This window comes from Mustela putorius, unplaced genomic scaffold (genome assembly GCF_011764305.1).
Source record: "Mustela putorius furo isolate JIRA1106 unplaced genomic scaffold, ASM1176430v1.1 tig00000827_pilon_pilon_pilon, whole genome shotgun sequence".
NCBI lineage: Eukaryota > Metazoa > Chordata > Mammalia > Carnivora > Mustelidae > Mustela > Mustela putorius.
The window spans coordinates 186,467-198,742 of NW_025421489.1; the positions used below are offsets into that span (position 1 = coordinate 186,467).

The 12,276-nt window shown below is 38.9% G+C and overlaps 1 pseudogene; it reads right to left on the minus strand.

Moving 5' to 3' along the window:
- LOC123393334 overlaps positions 1-3,354 on the minus strand; it is a 28,051-nt pseudogene extending 24,697 nt beyond the window's left edge.
- Between the last annotated feature and the right edge of the window lie 8,922 nt (positions 3,355-12,276).

Sequence of the window (12,276 nt, forward strand, 5' to 3'; positions counted from 1 at the left end):
AATCCAAGAAATTAAAGTCCCCAATTGCAGTTTAAAGTCTATATAATCATTTTCCTCAACTGCTCATTCTGCTCAATTTCAGTTAAATGAATTTTTCATGTCTTCATTCTTTTTTTTTAAAGGATTTATTTATTTTTTTGACACACAGAGAGAGATCACAAGTAGGCAGAGAGGCAGGCAGAGAGAGAGAGAGAGGGAAGCAGGCTCCCTGCTGAGCAGAGAGTCTGATATGGGACTCGATACCAGGACCCTGAGATCATGACCTGAGCTGAAGGCAGAGGCTTTAACCCACTGAGCCACCCAGGCACCCCATGTCTTCGTTCCTTAAGCAGCTGCAGCCTGGACTGACTTTCTGTAGACTGGCTGCAGTTCAGGACCTCAGATTTTGTGTCTGTTTGCTTGCCACACAGCTCAGCAGCCTCACTATGAAGGATCTACAGCATATAAAATTACACAGCAATTGTTTTTCACACCTACACATTAACAAAAATAAAACAATCCCCAAGTCTTAGGATAGTTAACCCAAACATAATTATGTTCCAAATCTCAGCACTTAATGTCATCAAAAGTCATAGTAGAAACTCAAAAGTATCTGAAAAATATTTTTCAACTTTACTAGTCAACCTATGTTGCTTGTCTGGGGACCATGATCATGACCCCCAAAACCAGTTAGGATTACCCAATAATGTCCATAGCAGCGCACCTGGGTAGCTGTTTGTTGGGTGACTGCATTTGGCTCAGGTCATGATCCTGGAACCCCAGGACTGAATCCTGCATCAGGCTCACTTGGTGAGGAGTCTGCTTCTCCCACTGACCTCTCCTTTCAGGCTCTCTCTCTCTCTCTCATTCTTTCTTTCTCTCTCTCAAATTAATAAATGAAATCTTTGAAAAAAAATGTTCATAACATTATGCATAACAGCCAAAAAGTAAATAAAACAATCCCTCTCCTCTCTGCTTGTGCTCTCACTATCTCTCTCTTTCAAATAAATAAATAAAATCTAAAAAAAAAATCTTTCAGTGACGTCCTATCATACATAAAACACACATTTTTAAAGATAGTCTACAAAGCACCCTGTATGATCTAGTTTACAATTTCATCTTCTACTATATATCCATGTATTTGATTTTTTTTTAATTTCTTTGTTACCTCAGATCTTTGCACTTTCCCCTTTTACTTTTGTCCTACAACTGAAGACTTTTTAAATAAGTCTTAAGATTCTTTTGATCAAACCAATATTTTAGATAACCTATTGGAGTTGTTTCAAACCTTTATAAAAGTATGGCCAATTAAGGTTGTATCCAAATTCTTTGGCCCAGATAATAAGCTATGTCTTCCATTGGGAGCTGTAGGGACTCCCTGGAACATGCAGCCTATAGAAATGTTTCATTTAGCCTCCTAAGATTCTGAGATTACTGCTTCAACCCATGAACTAATGACAACCAATGACAACATGAACATTGGTTCCCCACAAATCCAAAATTGTTAACCCTAGCTCCCCAGATAAATTTTGGGGACTCTTTGCAAGCCGCCAGGCTTGCTGCAATGGACAGATTCAAACTCTTAGTGTTTGCAGTTTACACTGTCTAAATAGTGCAAATATAGAAGGATCTCTACATAGTGCTGCTTAATGAGGCCCACTATTCCCAATGCAGATTCGGTGTGGCCACTGCTGCCTTTCACTGACCAACCTTCAGAACAGGAGTCCCCTGTTGCTTATTTCTTCCAATGGTGTTTGCCAATGTCTCCACTTTAGTGGGATCTCCAGCAGACATTCCCATGGTGAGTCTTGTACTGTACTCTTTATGGGTCAACATGAGTCAAATAGATGCTCTGTAGGGGCCTCTCCTGCTCTTCTGAGATGGTGTGGTGATGAGAATAGCTGACTTTGATGGACAGCGATGGCACTGATGACTCCCCAGACTGTGGTATGGCCTTCTAGAGCTTGATAAAAAAAATAATAAAAATGTTATAGCTTTTAAATCCAAAGTTAATTCTAAAAGTAACAGTGATGATAAGTAAATAAGATAAATTTTTAATGACTGTCAATATAAGGAATTGTGCTGACCCAAGATCAATAAAACATGGTTCTTGACTTCTCCCTCCTTTACTATCTTGCAGAATGATTCACAAATTTTGGAGTGCATTTAAAAATCTGGGAAAGGTGGGAGTGACATCACCAAAATAATGAGGTAAGAGACCTCCATTCCTTCACAAAGATTAATAGTCAGAAAGCTATCCATGAACAAAAATGGCTCTGGAAGAGCTTAGGAGTCCTCTTAAGAAATCTTAGCAACACAGTGAAACAAAAAAAACTTGAGAATAATTGCACAAGAAAAGAAGAACGTTTCATTTTGCCTGCATCATCTCACGCCTCAAGCTGGCACTGCTCAGTGCCAAGAGTCCCCAGCCAGAAGGAGTTCTACTTACCAGAAGAGGAAAAGCAGAGTGAGGGACCAGCTTCTCCAGGCTTTCAGGATACTGCACAAAGGTCCCACTTCAGTTTTACCCCACCCAGAGACCAACAAAAGTGAGATATGCAGAGATGGCTAGGAACAACAAGAAACACAATAGCTACTAATAGCAGCCATGTAGCAGGACCCACTGCAGTGGAGCCCAGCACGTTTTGTCAGTGAAGAAATCAATCGCCAACTTAGCCTCCATGGAAGTAAGTTTCACTAAATTTCACTAAGGTAAAAACCTGCAGTTTTCAGCAGCTTTCAGGTATTGGCATTTGCTGACACCTGTTGTCGGGGTCTCTTCCCTCTAAATCCCCCTGGCTGCAAAAAGAGCCTGGAAATTGCACCAGCAGCTAGCCCAGGCCTCTGTTGTTGCACAAGTGTAAGATGCCAGTCCAGACCCCTGACACTTACCCCACCACCATGTGTGCACTTGGGGCTAGCCCAACTACCTGTGCACTTGCACCCTGCAAGCCTGGCAAGCCTGACAATTGTCACTGGCCTCTGCTGAAGTGTGCAGGCCTTGGAGTAAGATTGTGGAGGCATAGGGGAGCACACCAACAACCAGGGATTCTGTAAGTGCTTGTGGGCCTGGATTAGGCCCTGTATTCTGTCACTAGCACCACCAGCTGTGTACCCACACATCCCAGGTTTGAATCCTGCCAATGGTCTACTCTACTGTGCATGCATGGCAATACCCAACAGCGACAGTAGTGCATGCCAGTGAGCATGTAGCTGGGCCTGTCCTTTCCTGCCTTTCATGACCCACCACTGCATGATGTGCCCAACTGACACATGACACAACAGAGGCACTTGCAGCTAGACTCTGCAGCCAAGTATGCCACCACGAGCTCTGACCACCATCACTACATGCCTGGTCCCTAGCCATTGTACCTGAAAGTGTCACTGAGGACCCCAACTACCCTTGACGCCACTGTGGATCCCTTGAATGCTTACCAAGGGCAACAGTGTTGTCAGTGCTGTGAACCCTAGTGGCCTTAGCCAAAGAGAACCATGCCACCCACACCCGACACTTGGTGCCCTGACTTATTTGACTGACTTATTTTGCTTAGCGAAATACACTCTAGTTCCATCCACATCTGTGCAAAAGGTAAGATTTTATTCTTTTTAATGGCCGAGCAATATTCCATCCTACATATATACTACATCTTCTCTATCCATTCATCAGGCAATGGACATTTGGGTTCTTTCCATAGTTTGCCTATTGTTGATAAAGCTGCCATAAACATCAGGGGAACTATACTTCTTTGAATCTGTATTTTTGTATCCTTTGGGTAAATAACAAGTAGTATAATTGCTGGATCATAGGGTAGTTCTATTTTTAACTTTCTGAGGAAACTCCATACTGTTTTCCAGAGTAGCTGCACCAGTTTTCATTCCCACCAAAAGTGCAAGGGGGTTCCCCTTTCTCCACATTCTTGCTAACACCTGTTATTTTGTTCGTTGTTAATTTTAGCCATTCTGGCAGGCAAGAGGTGGTATCTCATTGTGGTTTTGATTTGCATTTCCCTGGTGATGAATGATGTTGAATATCTTTTCATGTGTCTGTTAGCCATCCAGAAGTCTTCTTTGTAAAGTTGTCTATTCATATCTTCCTCCCATTTCTTAGCTGGATTATTTGTTTTCTCAGTGTTGAGTTTGGTAAGTTCCTTATAGATTTTGGATACTAACCCTGTATCAGATATGCCATTTGCAAATATCTTCTCCCATACCATCGGCTGCCTTTTAGCTTTATTGTTTCCCTTACTGTGCACAAGGTTTTTATCTTGATGAAGTCCCACTAGTTCCTTTTTTGTTTTGTTTCCCTTGCCTCTGGTGATGTGTCTAGTAAGAAGCTGCTCTGGCCAAGGTCGAAGAGGTTCCTGCCTATGTTCTCCTCCAGGAGTTTGATGGTTTCCTATTTCACATTTCGTTCCTTCAACCATTTTGAATTAACTTTTATGTATGGCATAAGAAAGTGCTTCAGTTTCATTCTTCTGCATGTCGTTATCCAGTTTTTCCAAACCATTTGTTGAATATCCACTGGGTATTCTTTCCCGCATTATTGAAGCTTAGTTGACCATGTAGTTGTGGATCCATTTCTGGGTTTTCTCTACTGTTCCATTGATCTACATATCTGTTTTTTTGCCAGTAGAATACGGTGTTGATGACTACAGCTCTGTAATATAGCTTGATATCTACAATCATGATGCCTCCAGGTTTGCTTTTCCTTGTTCAGGAGTGCTTTGTCTACTCAAGGTCTTTTGTGGTTTCATATGCATTTTAGGATTGTTTGTTCTCGTTCTGTGAAAAACACAGGTGGTATTTTGATAAGGATTGTGTTAAATGTGTAGATTGCTTTTGGTAGCATAGAAATTTTAACAACATTTGTTCCAATCCACGAGCATGGAATGTTTTTCCAATTCTTTTCATCTTCTTCAATTTCTTTCATAAGTGTTCTGTAGTTTTCTGAATACAGACATTTTACCTCTTTGTTTAGGTTTATTCCTAAGTATCTAATTATTTTTATGCCATTGCAAATGGTATCAATTCCTTGATTTCTTTTTCTGCTGCTTTATTATTGTTGTATAGAAATACAAAAGATTTCTGTAAGTTGATTTTATGTCCTGTGACTTTGCTGAATTCATGTATTAGTTCTAGCAATTCTTTTGGTGGAGTCTTTCAGGTTTTCTACATAGGGTATCATGTCATCTGCAAATAGTGAAAGCTTGATTTTTTCCTTGACAATTTGGATGCATTTTAATTCTTTTTGTTGTCTGATTGCTGAGGCTAAGACTGCCAGTACTATGGTAAATAGTAATGGTGAGAAAGGATATCCATCTTGTTCCTGACCATAGGGGGAAAGCTCTCAGTTTTTCCCAATTCAGGATGATATTAGCTATGGGTCTTTCTTATATGACCTTTATGATCTGTGGGTCTTTCTTATATGACCTTATATGACCTATGTGGTAGGTTCCATCTATCTCTACTTCACTGAGAGTTTTTATCAAGAACAGATGCTACATTTTGTCAAGTGTTTTTTCTGCCTCCATATAGAGAATCATATGGTTCTTATCTTTTTATTAATGTGTTGTATCACATTGATCTGTGAATATTGAACCACTCCTGCAACATAGGAATAAAACCCACTTGATCATGGTGAATACTTCTTTTAATGTATTATTCAATTTTATTTGATAGTCATGTTCATCAGAGACACTGGCCTGTAATTCTCCTTTTTAGTGGGGTGTTTGTCTGGCTTTCACATTGTACATTTTACAGCTAAAAATTTTCTTAAAAAGAACAGAAATGTAGTTATTCCTATTGTCTGATTTGTGGTCCCTAAACTTAACCTTTATTTCTTTTTAAAAGCAGATCGTTGAGCACCTGGGTGGCTCAGTCATTGAGCATCTACCTTCAGCTTAGGTTATGATCCCAGGGTCCTGGGATTAAGTCATGCATTGGGGTCCCCACTCTGCAGGGAGCCCGCTTCTCCTTCTCTCACTCCCCCTGCTTGTGTTCCCTCTCTCCATGTGTCTCTCTCTGTCAAATAAATATATAGAATCTTAAAAAACAGAAAACCCTCAGTTAATGAATAAAAAACCCCATATTCTCAAATAATGAAAAACTAATTATTCTAATAGACTTTTTAAAGACCCAAAGAAAATGTATTTAAAATGAAATTACCCCAATTTAAATTCCTATGGCTAGGTCAGACAGCAGACTGGATATGGCAGAGGTGACAATTAACTAGGAAAACAGAAGAAATAATTGAGAATATAAGGAGAGAGACCAAAAAATAACCATGGAAACATGAAAAAGATGTTAAGAGATATGAAGTCTAGATAAGAAAGTCTGAATATGTTTTGAGATACCAAATCATAGATTCAAAAAGCTAAATGAAATTTATTATGTTGTTAGACAGGATATAGTACATCATAAATTTTTGTTGTAGTGTTCAATGATTTATTAGTTGCACATAACACCCAGTGCTCATCCCAACATGTGCCCGCCGTGTTACTCCCTTGTTTGTTTCCCAGATTCCAGAGTCTCTCATGATTTGTCTCCCTCTCTGATTTCACCCCATTCCATTTTCTCTCCCTTCCCTGTGGTCTTCAACTCTATTCTTTATGTTCCACATATGAGTGAAACCATATGGTAATTGTCTTTCTCTGCATGACTGATTTCACTTAGCACAATTCTCTCCAGTTCCATCCATGTCAATGCAATGGTGGGCATTCATCCTTTCTGATGGCTGAGTAATATTCCATTGTATATATAAACCACATCTTCTTTGTCCATTCATCTGTTGAAGGGCATCTTGCTTCCTTCCACTGTTTGGCTATTATGGACATTGCAGTTATGAACATTGGGGTGCTGTGCCCCTTCTTTTACATCCTTATCTTTGGGGTAAAGACCTAATAGTGCAATTGTTGGGTCATAGGGTAGCTCTCCTTTTAATGTCTTGAGGAACGCCCACACTGTTTTCCAGAGTGGCTGTACAAGCTTACATTTCCACCAACAACACAAGAGGATTCCCCTTTCTCCACAATCTCACCAAAACTTGTTTCCTATCTTGTTAATTCTGGCCATTCTAACCAGTGTAAGGTGGCATCTCATTGTCATTTTGATTTGAATTTCCCTGATGGCTAGTGAAGTTGAATATTTTTTCATGTGTCTGTGAGCCATTTGGATGTATTATTTGCAGAAGTGTCTGTTCATGTCTTCTGCCCATTACTTGACTGGATTGTTTTTTGGGTGTTGAATTTGAGAATTTCTTTATAGATCTAGGATATTAGCCCTTTATCCAAAATGTCATTTGCAAATATCTTCTATTCTGTGGCTTTCCTCTTAGTTTTGTTGATTATTCCCTATGCTGTGCAAAAAATTATCGTGATGGAAGTCTCAAAATTCATTTTGCTTCTGCTTCCCCTACCTTTAGAGAGGCATCTTGAAAGAAGTTGTGGCCAGTGTCAAAGAGGTTACTGCCTATGTTCTCCTCTAAGATTTGGATGGATTCCTCTCATGTTGAGGTCTTTCATCCATTTTATCTTTGTGTATGGTGTAAGAGAATGGTCTAGTTTCATTCTTCTGCATGTGGTTATAGAGTTTTCCCAGCATCATTTATTGAAGAAAATATCTTTTTTCCATTGGATGCTCTTTCTTGCTTGGTCGAGGATCAGTTGACCATAGAGTCCATTTCTGGGCTCTCTATTCTGTTCCATTGATCTGTGTGTCTGTTTTTCTGTCAATACCATACTGTCTTGATGACTATGGCTTTGTAATATAGCTTGAAGTCAGGCATTGTGATGCCTCAGTTTTGTTGTTGTTGTTGTTGTTATTTTTCCCCAACATTCCTTTGGCTATTTGGGGTGTTTTCTGGTTCCACACAGATTTTAGAATTATTTGTTTTAGCTCTGTGAAAAATGTCTATGGTGTTTTGATAGAGATTGTATTGAAAGTGTAAATTGTGCTCTGGGCAGCATAGACATTTTAAGGATGTTTATTCTTCCAATCCATGATTATGGGATGTGATTTCATCTCCTCAATTTCCTTCATAAGTGTTCTGTAGTTTCTAGAGTACAGATCCTTTGCCTCTTTGGTTAGGCTTATTCCTAAGTATATTGTGGTTTTTGGAGCTGTTGTAAATGCAATTCTAAGTATGGAACATTATTAAGATAAATAATAAAACATCCCAATCTAGACACATAAGCGTATACCTGCAGGAAACAAAAAAGGGGGGTGTTTTCCTCCCATGAGTAAAATCTTTAAAGTAAGCAAAAATTGTGGGGAAAAGGAGCAGAATGGGGAACAGATTATGTTCAAGGTAGAAACAGGTAGACACCTGATTTCTAAAGAGCAATTATGAAAGACAAAGGGCAATGGAATGACATTTTCTGTATGATCAAAGAAAATAACTGTTCACCTAGGATTCTCTATGCAGTGAAAATGTATATTAAGAGGAAGAGGAAATAAAGACATTTACTTATTTAAAAATTTTTTTATTCATTTGTAAGAGAGTGAGGGAAGAGGAGAGAAAGAGGGAGCACAAGTGGTGGGGAGAGGTAGTCGGAGTGGAAGAAAACTCCAGACTGAGCAGCGAGCCTGAAGTGGGGCTCCATCCCAGGACCCTGGAATCATGACCTGAGCCAAAGCCAGATATTTAATCAACAGAGCCATTCAGGTGCCCAATAAAGACATTTTTAAATAGAGGTTCATTACCTGGCAGTTCTCACTCATAAAAATTTTAAAGTATGTAAATAAATAAGCAGAAGACAAATAATCCCAAATAGAAATTCTGAGATGTAAGAAGAGAGGAAAAAAGTTAAATATATAGTTCAATTTAAATGAACATTGAGACTATCATATGAAAGTTATAAAAATGCTGTTTATTTTTCAAAAATACAAGACAGAAAACACAAAGCAACAATAAACATAAGTTTGAAGCCAAGTAAATTGAGTGAAACATATTCAAAATTCCTTGTATTAACATTATCCATGGACAGGAGAAAATCCTAAGATATTAGCATATCAATAGTAGCAATGTATGAATCAAATAAATGAAATAACAACTTAATTCAGTTTTCCTGAGAAATGCAAGGATGGTTTAACATGAGCACATAATGTAATTCACCACACTGACAAATTATTAAAAAAATTATCTCAATACCTGCAAAATAAACCTTCATTCGTTCAACATTCATCCATGATAAAACTTAGAAAACTAGTAGTATAAGGGATCTATTAATATAATTGTCAAATAAAGACCCTAGGTGACCCCATCATAAATGTTCTTTAGTGTTTTCACCTTTTATAATCCTTTTCCCTTAAGTTTAGCCAAGATCTGTGACTTGACTCTAGCCATTCGAACATGGCAACTGTAAAGGAATCGTGCAGATATAATTGTTAATTTTGAGTTAATCAAAAAGGGATTATTCTATGTAAGCCTGATTGAAGCAGGTGAAATCCTTACAAGACGACTGAGCCCTCTCTGCAGGGAAAATCTTCTTACTGGCCTCATGAAGTAAAAAGGCATATTGGAGAAGTCCACCTGGCAAAGAATAAGGAAAAGCCTTGGTATAGAATGAATATTTCTGTCCCTCCAGCTCCCAAATTAGTGTGTTAAATCTTAGTGTTTAATGTAATTATATTTGGAGGTGGAGACTTCGGGAAGTGATTCCTCATGAAGGAGGAACCCTCATGAATGGGATTAGTGCCTTCATAATGGAGTCCTGAGAGAACTCCCATGGCCCTGTGCAGTATGAAGAAACAGGAGGAAGACCACCACCCATGAACCAGGAAGCAGGCCCTCACTGGAAACTGAATCTGCCAGTGCCTTGAATATGGACTTCCCAGCCTCCAGAACTGTGAGAAATAATATAATAAGATAGTTTAGCAAGATAGGTGAATCTAAGCTCAATATGCAAAATAATTTTATTTCTATAACCTAGCAATAGGAAATGAAATTGATTTTTAAAAATAATATTTATGGTAGGATCAAAAGTATCAAATAACTGGGATAAATCTAAAAAATATATGCAAAACCTTTATAGGAAAATTTTTAAACATTGAAAGTTAATCAATTAAAATCATGGTTGGAAAACTCAGTATTATGGGAGAAAAAACATAAACAGGGGGAGCAGCAGGCAGAGGGAGAAGCAGGCTCCCCAATGAGATAGGAGCCCAATACAAGACTCAATCCCAGAACCCTGGAATCATGGCCTGAGCCACCCAGGCATCCCTGATCTGAATTTTATCATAAGGAAACATAAGAAAAACCTACACTGAAAGACATTCTACATTACCGGAATTAACTCTTCAAAAGATTAAAAGTCATGAAAATCCGGGAAAGACTAAGGAACTGTTCAAAACTTAAAGAGACTAAGAGTCATAACATCGGAATTAGATACATGGCTCTGAACAGGAACTTTCTTGCTGTAAAGGATATTACAGACAAGTGATAAAACTTAAAAAGAGCATGAGGACTAAATGATTAAATGATAGAATGTATAGGGTGCTTAGGTGGCTCAGTCAGTTAAACAACTCCCTCGGGCTCATGTCATGATCCCAGGGTCCTCGGATGGTGTTCTGTATCAGTCTCCCTGTTTTCAGCAGGGAGCTTGCTTCTCCATCTCCCTTTGCCTGCCACTCTGCCTACTTGTGCTCTCACTGTCCCTCTCTCTCTGTCAAAAAAAATAAATGAAATATTAAAAAAAAAAAAGAATGTATAGTTGACATGGTTTGAATGGGTGCAGTTATATGCAGATTTTTTCAATAAACACATGACAGTAAGTGTATTTTCAATAAACACATGACTGTAAGTATATTTTCTCTTCCTTATGATTTTGAAAAGATTTTTATTTATTTATTTATTTGACATAGAGAGAGAGAGAGAGATCACAAATAGGCAGAGAGGAAGTCAGAGAGAGAGAGGAGGAAGCAGGTTCTCTGCTCAGCAGAGAGCCCAATGTGGGGCTCCATCCCAGGACCCTGGAAACATGACCTGAGTCGAAGGCAGAGGTTTTAACACAATGAGTCACCCAGGACTCCCTCTTATGTTTTTATTTTAATTTTTAATTTATTTTCAGCATAACAGTATTCATTGTTTTTGCACCACACCCAGTACTCCAAGCAATCCATGCCCTCTCCAATATCCACCACCTGGTTCCCCCAACCTCCCACCCTGCACCCCTTCAAAACCCTCAGATAGTTTTTCACAGAGTTTGTATTTCATAGTCTCTCATGGTTCAACTCCCCTTCCAGTTTCCCTCAACTCCCTTCTCCTTTCCATCTCCCCTTGTCCTCCCATGTTATCTGTTATGCTCCACAACTAAGTGAAACCATATGACAATTGACTCTCTCTGCTCGACTTTTTTCACTCAGCATAGTCTCTTCCAGTCCCATCCATGTTGCTACAAAAGTTGGGTATTCACCCTTTCTGATGGAGGCATAATACTCCATAGTGTATATGGACTACATCTTCCTTATCCATTCGTCCGTTGAAGGGCATCTTGATTCTTTCCACAGTTTGGCGACCATGGGCACTGCTGCTATAAACATTGGGGTACAGATGGCCCTTCTTTTCACTACATCTGTTATCTTTGGGGTAAATACCCAGTAGTGCAATTGCAGGGTCATAGAGAAGCTCTATTTTTAATTTCTTGAGAAATCTCCTCACTGTTCTCCAAAGTGGCTGCACCAACTTGCATTCCCACAAACAGTGTAAGAGGGTTCTCCTTTTTCCACATCCCCTCCAACACATGTCATTTCCTGTCTTGCTAATTTTGGCCATTCTAACTGGTGTATGGTGGTATCTCAATGTGGTTTTAATTTGAATCTCCCTGATGGCTAGTGATGATGAACATTTTTTCATGTGTCCGATAGCCATTTGTATGTCTTCCTTGGAGAAGGGTCTGTTCATATCTTCTGCCCATTTTTTTATATGATTGTCTGTTTTGTGTCTGTTGAGTTTGAGGAGTTCTTTATAGGTCCTGGATATCAAGCTTTTGTCTGTACTTTCATTTGCAAATATGTTCTCCCATTCCATGGTTTTGCCTCTTTGTTTTGTTGACTGTTTCCTTTGCTGTGCAGAAGCTTTTGATTTTGATGAAGGATACTAAGTCAATGTACAGAAATCAGTGGCTTTCTTATACACTAACAATGAAAATAAAGAAAGGGAAATTAGAGAATCGATTCCATTTACTATAGCACCACGAACCATAAGATACCTGGGAATAAACCTAACCAAAGAGGTAAAGGATCTGTATTCGAGGGACTACAAAACACTCATTAAAGAAACTGAAGACATAAAAAGATGGA